This window comes from Lampetra planeri, chromosome 7, assembly GCF_965212315.1.
Source record: "Lampetra planeri chromosome 7, kcLamPlan1.2.h2, whole genome shotgun sequence".
Lineage (NCBI taxonomy): Eukaryota > Metazoa > Chordata > Hyperoartia > Petromyzontiformes > Petromyzontidae > Lampetra > Lampetra planeri.
The window spans coordinates 18,058,968-18,073,412 of NC_136113.1; the positions used below are offsets into that span (position 1 = coordinate 18,058,968).

General features: G+C 50.5%; 1 protein-coding gene across 1 annotated transcript in view; it reads left to right on the plus strand.

Moving 5' to 3' along the window:
* Window positions 1–2,102: 2,102 nt before the first annotated feature.
* LOC144720130 (protein dispatched homolog 1-like) overlaps window positions 2,103–14,445 on the plus strand; it is a 58,344-nt gene continuing 46,001 nt past the window's right edge. The window contains exon 1 of the mRNA XM_078596632.1: window positions 2,103–2,295. The gene's annotated coding sequence lies outside the window, so the exon portion shown is untranslated. The remainder of the gene's footprint in view (window positions 2,296–14,445) is intronic.

Sequence of the window (14,445 nt, forward strand, 5' to 3'; positions counted from 1 at the left end):
TAGTGACCAATGTTAATGAAATGTTCAGAAATGGTTCATTACCAACACCTCTTGCCTGGGATTTCTTTTCAGGCGAAAAGGTCAGAGGTTAAGACCACAATGTCTGCCATGAACAGGACAGAAGCCTTAGAGCCACACATTCAACCAAATGCCTTTGCTATTGCTTTCAGATAATTTTTATTCAAAATGCACACCCTATTGTGTCTCTTGAAAACCACTTTCATTTGTCTTGCAGAGCCCTTTCCCAAGAATGCTTTGTCTCACTGCAAGAAATGTAGTGTGCAAGGCGTATGTGTTGTAAAGTAGACACCTGCTCCTGGCATGAAAGTGACATCATTGCAATTGCATCATTTCAATGGCATAATTTTGGTTCTTAGAAAATGAATATCTTCAAAGGCCGACATTACATAATTTACGTGCCAAGCTTTGCAATACATGTGATGTCATCTGAAGTAGTTCACAGACTGAAAGGAAGACTACGTATGCAGTGTATGTATACTGTGAATTCAAAAACCTATACGCATCTGCATGTCCACACGTCTCTGATCAACGAAAAGCACCTTACATCACACCTCACATCACACCTCGACGGTTGATTCCGTCACAATGATCATGTGACCTGTAATGTCCACTGACGCACACGGCGTGTAGCGGTATACAGCATACGGTCAACACGCCCGCAGTATTAATCAGCAGAGGTGGGACAAAGTCATTGTTATGCAAGTCCAAGTCGAGTCGCAAGTCATCAAATTCATGACTCGAGTCTGACTCGAGTCCAAGTCACATGACTCGAGTCCACATCTCATAGGTGGGACAAAGTCATTGTTATGCAAGTCCAAGTCGAGTCGCAAGTCATCAAATTCATGACTCGAGTCTGACTCGAGTCCAAGTCACATGACTCGAGTCCACACCTCTGTTAATCAGGACGGCTACTGAGAACCCAGCCGCAAACCTTTACGGCAAAAGCCCCAAACGGGCTACGCTACAGCTTTGGTACGTCAACAGCATCCCCCAATTTGGTTGTACTGTAACAAGAAAAAACCACGCACACGCATGGATTCTGTGAACACTTTCACACACACGCGTGTCCTCTCCCAAGAGCTGAAGAACGCAGCGCCTACGCCAGGCAGTTTGCACCAAGTCGCTCTTAGCAAAGCCTGCGTTACAAGGACAATGTTGGTGAATTTAACACCTGAGCTTTCGCGACCAATATCCACGATAACGTTGTTTTGGGTTGGATCGTGTAAATATAAATGCGTTGTTAAACCCGCCACCGCTCGACACAGCCGATTAGCAAGGTTTGTCACGTTAACAAAACGTGCCAATTCGTGACTACTTCGGTACACCTGTGTAGTGGGAGAGTAAACCCACAAGCAGACTGTCATCACCAGCAAGACGTCATACTCGAATTGTAAATATTGTGGATTTACTCTGCAACAAACCAGTGTGCTGAGGTTGCAACTTACAGTATTGGCACGTTCTGTTTACGTGGCAAACCTAATTGGCTGTGTCGGTGGTGGCGGCGGACTTAACGACACTTTTATTGACGCGATCTCACCCAAAACAACCTCGTGGACATTGTTGGTGTGTCTCGGCACTCTGCGAGTTCTCCTGCCCCGAGGGGCCTGTGGTGGATGGACAGCTCGTGGACAAACGCCGAGTGGGAAGGCGTTAATGAAGGAGTCAGACGAGCACGGTGCGGTTCTCCTAAAGCACTGCTGATGATGTGGGTCCTCATTTCCATATTGAGAATTCTTGTTTTTCAAATCCACATCCTCATGGCCAGACCCAATGCCTCCCTCAGGTCGCCGAATCAATATAATCAACGCTGAAAATTGTTCCCGTCCAAACGATATCCCATTGGTGATTATGAAGTATGTTTTTCTTTTCACCCGAATGGCGCAAACTAAGACGAGTACGAGACAAGTTCTAATTTAAAGACAAACTAAAATACAACAGCGTTAGAGCGGGTCGGGCTATCCCGAACCAAGATGGCGGTGCGGGCTCTCACTTCCGGGCGACGGCAGCCATGGCTACCCGGAAGCGCTGTCCCCCCGCCCCCTCCCCCTGGGCTTGTGTCGTCACTTCCTGCGGCCCCCATCCCAATCATCATCTGCAGCAGCAGCCGCTGGAGCGGCATCGTCGTCAGAAGCATCATCAGCAGCGGCGGCGGCAGCAGCAGCAGCAGCATGTCCAGCTGTGCCGCGCCGCCGTGACGGCAGCCAGGCCCTGGCGGCCCGGGACGAGGACGAGGAGGAGGAGACGGGGGCCCGGCAGGGAGAGCCTCCGCCGCCGGTGAGGGATCCCAGCTCCTCACTGGAGCACCGCACTCCGCTCGCTGGCCCCACGCTCTGCGTGCACGGGGGGGTCGTTTACTGCTGCTGCTGTTGTTGTCACCTGTTGTCTGCTTCGTCGCTATCAGCTCCAGCATCGCTGGCATTGTCTACCGCGTCACACAGGTGTACAGGTGTGCAGGTGTGCGAACACATTGCACGCATGTGGTCACCTGCCGTACGCCTGTGTGCAGTATGTACACACACAGACAGTTTGTGTACTCACACCGTACACCTGTGTGTGTGCAGTATGTGTACACACAGACAGTTTGTGTACTCATAGTACACCTGTGTGCAGTATGTACACACACAGACAGTTTGTGTACTCACCGTACACCTGGGTGTGTGCAGTATGTATACACACAGACAGTTTGTGTACTCATAGAGTACACCTGTGTGCAGTATGTGTACACACAGACAGTTTGTGTACTCACACCGTACACCTGTGTGCAGTATGTATACACACAGACAGTTTGTGTACTCACACCATACACCTGTGTGCAGTATGTGTACACACATACAGTTTGTGTACTCACACTGTACACCTGTGTGCAGTATGTGTACACACAGACAGTTTGTGTACTCACACCGTACACCTGTGTGCAGTATGTATACACACAGACAGTTTGTGTACTCACACCATACACCTGTGTGCAGTATGTGTACACACATACAGTTTGTGTACTCACACTGTACACCTGTGTGCAGTATGTGTACACACATACAGTTTGTGTACTCACACTGTACACCTGTGTGCAGTATGTATACACACAGACAGTTTGTGTACTCGCAGACAGTTTGTGTACTCACACCATACACCTGTGTGTGTGCAGTATGTATACACACAGACAGTTTGTGTACTCACACCATACACCTGTGTGTGTGCAGTATGTATACACACAGACAGTTTGTGTACTCACACCATACACCTGTGTGTGTGCAGTATGTATACACACAGACAGTTTGTATACTCGCAGACAGTTTGTGTACTCACACCATACACCTGTGTGTGTGCAGTATGTATACACACAGACAATTTGTGTACTCACACCGTACACCTGTGTGCAGTATGTGTACACACAGACAGTTTGTGTACTCATAGTACACCTGTGTGCAGTATGTGTACACACAGACAGTTTGTGTACACACAGACAGTTTGTGTACTCATAGTACACCTGTGTGTGCAGTATGTACACACAGACAGTTTGTGTACTCACACCGTACACCTGTGTGCAGTATGTGTACACACAGACAGTTTGTGTACTCATAGTACACCTGTGTGCAGTATGTGTACACACAGACAGTTTGTGTACTCACACCGTACACCTGTGTGCAGTATGTATACACACAGACAGTTTGTGTACTCATAGTACACCTGTGTGCAGTATGTATACACACAGACAGTTTGTGTACTCGCACCATACACCTGTGTGTGTGCAGTATGTATACACACAGACAGTTTGTGAACTCATAGAGTACACCTGTGTGTATGCAGTATGTGTACACACAAACAGTTTGTGTACTCATAGTACACCTGTGTGTGCAGTATGTACACACACAGACAGTTTGTGTACTCACACCATACACCTGTGTGTGCAGTATGTACACACACAGACAGTTTGTGTACTCACACCATACACCTGTGTGCAGTATGTGTACACACAGACAGTTTGTGTACTCATAGTACACCTGTGTGCAGTATGTGTACACACAGACAGTTTGTGTAGTCATACCGTACACCTGTGTGCAGTATGTATACACACAGACAGTATGTGTACTCATACCGTACACCTGTGTGTGTGCAGTATGTATACGCACAGACAATTTGTGTACTCACACAATACACCTGTGTGTGTGCAGTATGTATACAAACTATATGCTGCGGAAGACGCATTGTGCACACAGGTATATGTCCGCCAGTGTACATGCACAAGGGAGTGTGCACGTGTACCTATTTACATATGTGTAACCGCGCATCTGTTTCCAGTACGGTGTAGAGTTGTGTGTGTACAGGTATGGGTATGTATGTATGTTGAACTCCATTCTAACCGTATGTAGCCACCCGCACTAATCGGGTGTGTTGTCTTATAGGTGTGATTGCATATCGGTTTGTGTACACGTTTATGCTTGCATAGATGATTGTGTACATACACGAGTGTGTACTTAAAGGTATATATGTATATACAGGTTTCTTTCTACAACGTATGTGTTGTAGAAGTGTAGTGTTCTTCACTGCGGCACACACTTGACTTGGAGGCAACACGTTTATTACACAGCCCCAACAGGGCCAACTACATAAATGGACACACGTTAACTCGACCCCAACAGGGTAACTACATAACCGGGTCAGTCGGTAACATCCTGACTGACCCACGATGTCGAGCGGAGACTGAAGATCGGAGAGACGTAGCGCCGAGGTTTGATTCTGGAGAACAGCCACGATTGGGGCTCGGGACTCAGCCTTAATGGACCGCGGAGTGGCCGGGCTCCCCCCTTGGCCACGCCCCCTTCCAGGTCCTTCCCGAAGACTCTGGCCCCTACATCACGTGTCCCTCTCTCCCCCTTTTGGGCCCTCCTTGCCACCTCGTCCGCTCACGTGCCCTCTCGGGGTCACCAAGACTGTCATGTCCTCACTCAACCTCTCTCACTGTCACCAGGACTATGCCCCCTCGGGCTCACTTCCATGGCATGCTCACTCTGGTGCCCGAGAGAGGCCCAAGACACAGCTCCACTCTTGTGATGGGAGCTGGCGCAAACCGCCATAGTGACCCCATTTATGTCACTACAACACCCCCTCCCCCCATCTTTATAGAACACAGCCGTCCTGGCTGTAAATCCCCCCAGCATTGAATAAAACCCAGCAGCATGCCTCAAAGGGTTAAAAGCGTAGCAACGAAGAATGCAGCCAACAATGGCGCAACAAAAAAGGGGGAGGAGAAGATTTGGAAGAAAGATAAAAAAAAATGTTGGCACTGTGAACACGCCGAAGAACGCGCCAACTCGACCTCCAGGCAGCAGCACAACCAACCCCCGCATGTGGGTCACCCTCCGCGGCACAAGATGAGCCAGGATCAGCCAATGACCCATCCGGCTCGCGTGTGTGACCACAACCACACGGTGTAGGGACAATTAGCTTGCTAAATGAGGGTCACTTAAAACAGACAGTTTTTTAGCGTGTCCTCATCGTCAGACCCCCAGGTGGGGGTGAGTGTAGGCTTCCCGGGGGTTCTAGGGACAGGTAGAAGGTGGCTAATAGGCCGACAAGAGAAGGAGTAGATGACGGCCGCTCCTCTCTCCTCAATCCACCTCCGGTCAGTGTAACCGGCTGCGCCAAGGGCTGTAGGTGCTGGGATCCTGCGGGCGGAGAACCAGAAATCCCCTGAGGAACAACCTCCACGGACACGCGCCCCAGCTCGTCTGGCGCACCAGACACACAGCCCCTGGTTAGTGGAGATGAAGGGAACCCGTCCAGCAGAAAAAAATTGTTTCAGTCGTGACGGATGCACAAACCAGTGCCTGCGACCGAACTGGATGCGTACACTTTGTGGACATGTAACTTATAATTTCCACAGGGCCTCGCCAAGGCTTATATATTTGGGGGACGTACCTACTGGAACTTGGGGGCAGTGAAGTCAAGTCATATCACCTGGTGACTATTTAGTTCTAGATTCCCGGAGCCCAACTAGATGTTCGTTTGCAGCTTGCCGCAAGGCCGAATTCCCTCGAAGCTTTCCTTGCTTCTGATAACCGCTTGAGGGTAAGGCGTATGGGGCTAGGCATTTTCTTATTACCCTGCTCCTTGGTTCAATTGAACCTCAATTGATGGATCCTGCTCCCTCCCGTACATAAGAAAAAATGGCGAGAAGCCAGTGGAGGCGTGAGGGGCCAATCTGTATGCCGCGAGAACACCTGGAACGTGCAGGTCCCAGTCAGACTGGTCCTCATTGACCTGCTGACACAGCATGGATGTCAGGGTCCTGTGTAGACGTTCCACCATGCCATCAGTCTGCATACATCCTTTAGTAATTTAGAAAAACATTTTTTGCCTTGGTCCATAAGAAGGCGTTCCGGGGCCCCCTTATCCAAAACGTAACCGTGGAGAAATGCGTCAGTAATCGTCGCAGCTGAGGGGTCCGGCACCGGCCAGGCCATTGGCCACCGAGATAGATACTCGACACCTCCCAACAAATATTTATTTCCCCGCGGGATTGTAGGAAATGGGCCAAGCACGTCGACCGCGACGAGTTAATTCACACGGGACAGGCTGATGGATTTTAGAGGGGGACAAGCCAGTTTTGGTAGAGGTTTTCGACGAGTGCATTCTGTGCATTCTTTTAAAACATTATAGATGTCTCCTGGCATCCCGGGCCAGAAGAAGTTAAGCCGGAGAGTCGACAATATCTTTTGGACACCAAGATGCATCACTCGTTCATGCGTCGCCCATATTACTTTGCCCCGCAAAACGGTGGGCACAACGATGTTATATTTCCGCAGTTCCCCATCCCACCTCATCAATAGACCCCCTCTAATGACCACCGTGGACAATGCTCGTCGGCCCCCATCCTCCTCGAAGTTCTTAACACGGCGCCTTATTTTAAATAAGGAGGCATCTTCCTCCTGGAGTCGCCCCCATTCCGTGTAGGTGAGGCCGATTGTGTTGTCCCATATGTCAGTGTCTGTGTGTGTAACATCCGCTGCAGCCACAACAGTGCAAGATGGTCCCGTCGCAGTGGGCTTGCAACGCCCTGCCCCTGTAATGCATGCACACTGATCACTTGGTGACAGTCGTGATAGTGTGTCAGCGTTTACATGGCAAGCACCCTTTCTATATGAGACCACAAACGAGTAGTCCTGAAGGTATTCTAGCCATCGGGAGAGCTGGCAACTGCCAGAACCCCGAAATGATGGTGGCGGATGCTCCGGTATCAATGAGCACCCGCACCTTTATGCCATGAACGGTTCCGATCATGGCTGACGATCCCACCGCAGCAGCAACAACATGGCGGCCCAATGCCAACAACTGACCGGGATGCCGCAGCCACCCATCGCCCACAACAACCCGACCCTCGCGCAACACAACCCGGTGAGAACCGACGACCCGTGACTCCAAACCCGATGCCTGAGGTGACTGCAAGGGCTGTGCGTGTGGGGTGCCACGATTTTCCTTAGGACCAAGCGGAGTGAAGGACGGTCAGGCGTAGGATGGCGGCGTCGTGAAGGGCCTCCCTCGTCGAGCACGGCATCGCATCGAGACGTGTCCCAGCAGGCCACACCTGAAACGGACGACCGGGTCGTCCCTTTGGGGAGGGAAAGTCTCCTTCGGCCGGTCTCGACCACCTTGTCATCTCGCATCGCCCTTCTTCCACTTTGCACCGTCCAGCAGAGGTGGGACAAAGTCATTGTTATGCAAGTCACAAGTAAGTCTCAAGTCTTTGCTCTCGAGTCCCGAGTCAAGTCGAGTCAAAGATGAGGCAAGTCCAAGTCGAGTCTGAAGTCGTCAAAATCATGACTCGAGTCTGACTCGAGTCCAAGTCGCATGACTCGAGTCCACACCTCTGAGGTGGGACAAAGTCATTGTTGTGCAAGTCACAAGTAAGTCTCAAGTCTTTGCTCTCGAGTCCCGAGTCAAGTCGAGTCAAAGATGAGGCAAGTCCAAGTCGAGTCTGAAGTCATCAAAATCATGACTCGAGTCTGACTCGAGTCCAAGTCGCATGACTCGAGGCCACACCTCTGCCGTCCAGTGAAGCGCAGGGTTGCAGAAGCTCCGCGTCTTCGGGTGCACCTTCACCCTCGAAAGGTCCGGTGCACGCGGCCACGGTCGCACGCTGCTAGATGTTGAAATGTGCCTGGAGACACCGTGCGACTGTGAATGAGGACAAGTCGTCCTCTTTAGTGGCTGGCAAGACGACTTGAAATTCTTGGGCCAGCAGCAACATTCTTTCGAGGACCAGGAAATCACTTCCGACATGATCCATCCTGGGGTACGCAGACTTGGCCAGCGCCATGAGCGCGCTGCGGAAGGCGAGGGGCGTCTCGGCCTCCCCCCGCCTTCGCGTGGCGAACTTCTAACGCTTGTTGGACGGTGGTGCAAAAATCGCTGCCATCTGTGTGAGGGCTTGAGGCAGTGTCGACTTGTCTTCGGACAGGATGGTGTTGAATGCTGCCAAGGTGTCGTCGTCGAGTGCTGTGGGAAGCGCCTGCAGCGCCTCCACCTCCGTCCACCCCTCAAGATTGCAGGTGATGGCAAAGCGTCGTCGAAACGCCTCCCAGTCGCCATCCACACATGGAAATTCCCTAACGAAGGGAAACCTCTTCTTCTTGAAGCTTTAGCTCTCTCAGCGAGAGGTCCATTTTGGCGGGAATCCTGTCCCGCCCGTCCGGCAAAATGGCGGCCGCTTTGCGCGGGCCACACCTCTCTGTTTTCCCGTGCGCGGGAACCAGTGGCGGCGGAGACGTCTTGCCGCAGCTCCGGTGCCCCGACGTCCTCTTCCCGCTTTAAAGCGGCGGCCAGATCTGCCACGGCGGCCAGAGGTCATCAATGCACACGTTCCGTGATCGGCGCTCCTTCTCCGACGGTGCGGCGAGGTCCGGACTTTTTTCTGGCTCTGCCAGTAGAAGATCTTCGCGCTCCATCTTCGGGGCTACAGCTCCTGGGGCTGTCTGTGGAATCACCCCATCGTCCTCCTCCTCGTCTGAAGACGACTTGGTGAGTTGTTTCCGCCTAGTTAACATTATTTAACGCGAGGCTATCACCTGACTATTATGTTTCACTTCTCACTCCAGTTGTAGTGTTCTTCACTGAGGCACACACTTGACTTGGAGGCAACACGTTTATTACACATCCCCAACAGGGCCAACTACATAAACGGACACACGTTAACTAGACCCCAACAGGGTAACTACATAACCGGGTCCGTCAGTAACATCCTGACTGAACCACGATGTCGAGCGGAGACCGAAAATTGGAGAGACGTAGCGCTGAGGGTTGATTCCAGAGAACAGCCGCGATCGGGGTTTGGGACTCGGCCTTTAAGGGCCGCGGCGTGGACGGGCTCCCCCCTTGGCCACGCCCCCTTCCAGATCCTTTCAGAAGACTCTGGCCCCTACATCACGTGTCCCTCTCTCCCCCTTTTGGGCCCCCCTTGCCACCTCGTCTGGTCACGTGCCCTCTCAGGGTCACCCAGGCTGTCATGTCCTCACTCGACCTCTCTCTTACGCAAGTCACCAGGACTATGCCCCCTAGGTCCCGCTTCCATGGCATAGAGGCCCAAAGCACATTGCTCCAATCTTGTGAAGGTAGCTGGCGCAAAACGCCATAGTGACCCCATTTATGTCACTACACAAGTATGTCTTTCGACGTTTCTATATTTTTTCATACATGGATGTATGCATCTCTATAGAGGAGTATGCACACACAGGCACGTCTTAGCAGGGAGGTGTGTGTACACACAAGTGTATGTGAACAGGGCTGTGTGTGTACTTACAGGGATGTGGGGATATACAAGTGTGTACTACATCCTTGTGCCGGGATGCGTGTACACAGATGTGTGTACTTACAGGGATGTGTACACATGTATGGGTGTGCGTGCATAAAGTGATATAGGTACACACAGCAAAATATATTTGTTCAGAGTGTACTTATCCTGTGTATATATGATTGCAATGTATATACACGGAACTGCAGATGCTAATATTACATTTTCCAGGCAGTGAAAATCCCCATCAGCTGTAAATAGAAACAGAACACGCAGAAGCACATTTGACATGAGTGTGTTTAAATTCACGCAATCGCCATCGTTGTGTATGCTCCGATTGGTGTGGCGGAGAAGCGTTCCTGCTGTGTAGAGCAGAACGCCCTCGTTGGTTCCACAGTGCAGCTGCCCCACACACTATCAACGGCTTCACATCCCTTTGCATGGTCGGGACACTTCCAGTCTTTGCATCTCCACCTATAGCACAACCCTGTCCTCTATATCCCCCTATAAGGGGATGTATATCGTTTTAATTTGGCGTCGATTTTAGACTGATAATTACGTCCCCTTGAAGTCAAATCCCGATTCATGTAACATCCCCTTAAAGGGACTGCTCGTTTCGTGTTCTCTCCCGGGTGATGAAGACTTTCGTGAAGTCTTGTCCAAGCGACAGGTCTCTTTGTGATGTTGTCCATGTCTCGCAGTCAGCGCTGTGATGTCTGCTGTGTGTAGATGTGTACTTTTGTGTGTGAGAGGAATGCTATGTTGATTTGCTCATCCGTGTGTGTTTGTGTGTTGGCTAGGAGTGTTGGTTAGCGCACTGCACTATGATCCCCTGCATCTTACCCTGTCCTTTACTCGGTCAGCCCAATACGAGTGGCTGATACAGCTTGTCAACATCAGCAATGATACTGGCTGTGTGTGCTGTTTCCTGCATTCATCGCCCCTTCACCTGGCCTCCGAGACCCAATAGGTGCTCCCTAACGGTGTCCACGAATGGCAGGCGTACAGCAGCACAAAGGGCTGGCCGGGGCTGGCGACTTAGCCCCGTGTTGGCGTGCGGACATCGACCTTCGCGCTACCACGCTACATCCGGCCGAAATTAGCGTAATCACATCCACCCGGCAGAGTGGTCTGCGGGGCGTAGTTGAATTGAGTTACAATTGTTTATGCGATGCAGGAAATGTAATCGGAGCGCACGCACGCCAGCAGCCAAAAAACCATCCCACGCCTACTCACTCCTCCAGCAAGCATCTGCGCTGGCCTTTCCGAATGTGCGCTTGTGTGGGTGGTAAGTGCCACCACAGACCTCGGGCCACCTCGGACATATGCGATACCTGCCAGCCTTTCTGGGATGAATCGGAGCCTTTGAGACGCATTAATGCGCGTCTGTGTTCAGTGGCAGCGCGATGTGCAAACTCTCCCCCGCGTTCTCTCTCGGCCGGAAGCGTGCCTGCCTCGGCTGTGTCCGGCCCTCTCATGGATCTCTAGGAATGAGTGCAGTTTATTTGAGTGTGGTTACAAAATTCATATTTCAATTTTCCAATAGGAGATGCTACCTGGTGCATGACCTTTTGTGTTTTTAGGGTGGTGGTAGGGGTAGAGAGGAGCATTGGTACTGCAAAGGTTTATGTTTATTCTAGAGGAGGAGGAGGAAGCACAGCCCTTAATTTAAGAATGCAGACAGCATTGAGGTGTTTTGTGTATTCCCCTGCGTGCTGTACTCCTTAGCAAAGGACAAAGGCCTCTAGCTTCTGAGAGGAATGCAGCCTGCTCTTGCACCCTCACCAGACCGTTTACATACAGGGTAATCGCACTGTACCCCACCTCTCATGATCCAACTATCGATATACTACAGTGTCCCCATTTGTACTGCAGGGTGGAGAGAGTGAGTGGTGGATGATGCAACACTCCATGTTTCAATCGCCCTGGTGAGGAATTGAACCCGGGGACTCTGGATTGTGGGTCCGGGTTTCTAGACTCTGTGCCAGGGTAGCTCTGGTTGATGCATGGAACACATTCATTCAGGGTAACTTTTTTGTTTTATGGAGGTGCACCAGCATGGTATTTTAGTGGATCGACAAGGCTGGCATGTGACATCGCTCAAATAACGCTGCGCGCGAGCTGCAGATGTCAGTTTTTCCAAAACGTCTTTAATACTCGCCGATATATGTGGCCCGTGTGAGTCCCATGAGCACCCTACGTTACTCGCGAAAGTTTGCCTTTTGTGCCTCATCTTTATTGCGAGAGGTTGTTGGAAAAACTTGTGTATGAATTTTGGAAAGGTTTCACGTTAAAAAGTAAAAATACAATTCCTTCTCCGAGTGGCAGTAATTGATGTGCTTAACTTTTGATTTGGTGTGTAGCACTCGTGCTCAAAAATGTTTTGCAAACCCTTGGTTTATGTTCCAGTGTGCCCTCACTAAATGCTGTCTTCAGGAGTGCCAGAGATAATGTTTCACTGTATTACACATTTATTTCCTATGAAGTATACCCCAAAGCCAAACACATTTTAATTCAGTGCAGATATTATTCATTGGGATGCCATCTTTTGGCAGGGTTGCCACCACCGCTCAACCGTATAACGTGACGCTTGAGCCCGGCATATCGGAGGGACTTCTCCTCCTGAGAGTCCAGGCCCCAGGTCTTATTTTTCTCACGTGCTCAAACGCTGAGTTGTGATGAGACCAAAAATGTGGGGTGCACACCACTTGAACAGGTTAAGTACTGCTTGTTTTTCGGGAGAGATCTTGAAAGCTCCGCTCGTTCGTCATCGGGAAACGCTAAAGCATTTCATCCCACGGTGGCATTCCCGCAGGAAGCAGGCCGATTTATTAGGCATACGATCTGGATTCCTGCGAGGGGCAGTGTACTGACGGCGTTAAATCGCACATCTGGTGTCGCCGTTCCGGCTGCTGCCGTAAGCGAGCTACCATTCGCGAGCGCACGGCGGGCAGCCGCTCTCCTAACGTGATGTACGGAAAAATGTGCGCGCTTTATGTGACATCATTCACGCTCTGCTTGTCTCCTTGCTGAGGCACCTGGCTGCTTTATGGGATTCGAGTGAGAGATTGAAAGCTCATTCTGCAATGTTTTTCAATATAATTTTATTACAAGGCATACTTTATTGGATTTCTGTTGTATTAGTTTGACACCATGTTGGTATTTCTTTTCATTTTTACCCTTAAAAAAATAATGTACACATTCATCTCGCTCTCTATGTACCTTCATCATGTTTTCCTGTTTATTAGTAAAAATAAAACAACCTTGTGATTCTTTGCATTTCCCCCACTCGTGTGAGGTCTGTCAGCCTGTTGCTCTTTCTTCACTCATTCTAGTCCCAGGCCATCGTCTGCACGTCCTCTCCACAGTACTTCCGTCCTGGTTCACCACTGGGAGCTACCTCCATCTAGGCCTGCCTCTTGGTGTCTGCCCTGGTGCTCACGTGGTGATCATCTTTCTTCTTCCAATATGGTTTTCCTCTCTTCATGTCCTGGCCATCTGAGTTGACTTTCTTCCAGGTTGTTTGTGTTTTGTATTTCCAATGAACAAAACTAATCGACAGAATAATCTGCAGTAGTTGTAGTCATCCCATTAAACTCTGCGTGATGTTGAATTATGGCAGTGGTTATCACTGTCATCCCTCAACATTTTTGCGGACCACCACACACCAATAACAATTTTTCAAAGTGATAACTGCTCTGAATCGTAGTGTTTGCAAGAGTTCCACGTCCCACAGTTTGGGAAACACTGCGTTATTGTGTAAGATTGCCTTGCTCTCTCACAACAACAAAATCGCCAAATATTTTCACACTGGAGATGCGTGCTCGCATGCCGCGGTTCTGAGTGCGTGCGCTCACCTTGTACACCTGTTGTGACTTTACAAGCGCCCGCGCTCTCCCCGTGGCCGTGCTCGTAATCGGAGCCACGTTGCTTGCACTTTGAAGGTTTGACGGGCGACCTGGCAGCAGTTAAAAAGTATTCCTCCTGCGTGATTGATGACCGCAACGCGCGGTCATCCCGTGCCGGCGAGTACACCTGTTTGGCCTCCGCCTTCGCATGGCTGCAGAATCTGTTAAGGATCTGGCCCGTCTGAAGCAAAGCGTTGTGGCTACCTGTAAGACAATACAGGTGGAAGAATGTGTGCTCGGGCCGGCTACCACGTCACCTTGAGCCCTGGTGTTGGCACAAACATCGCTACGGCCTGATCCACTTACTAAACGCTCACAAGTGGGCCAATTTGACGTGGGGGCCACTCAATACCACAGTGAAAAGAGAACACGTGTGGCGATGCCATTGATGGTCCTATCATCGAATCACACGAAATGTGCTCGATCTCATAAAATCTCAGAAGCTAAGCAGCATGGAGCTTAGTTAAGTTACCTAGGTAGGTGATCGCCATGGCTTGCCAGGTGTTCTAAGCAATGGCTGTGATGTGGCCGGGGAGGGCAAGTGCTGTGGGTCACCCCCTCGTATGCATGGGTTTTCTCTGGGTACTCTGCTCCTTCCACAGTCAAACTCTCATTCGTGGTATTGGCCAAACATTGCAAAGCAGACCGTCTTTAAAAAAAAAGTAATCGGCTTGATGGAGTTTTTCCGGTTGGGTCAATGGGACTGTTATGCATTAAATTTGTCCGAAA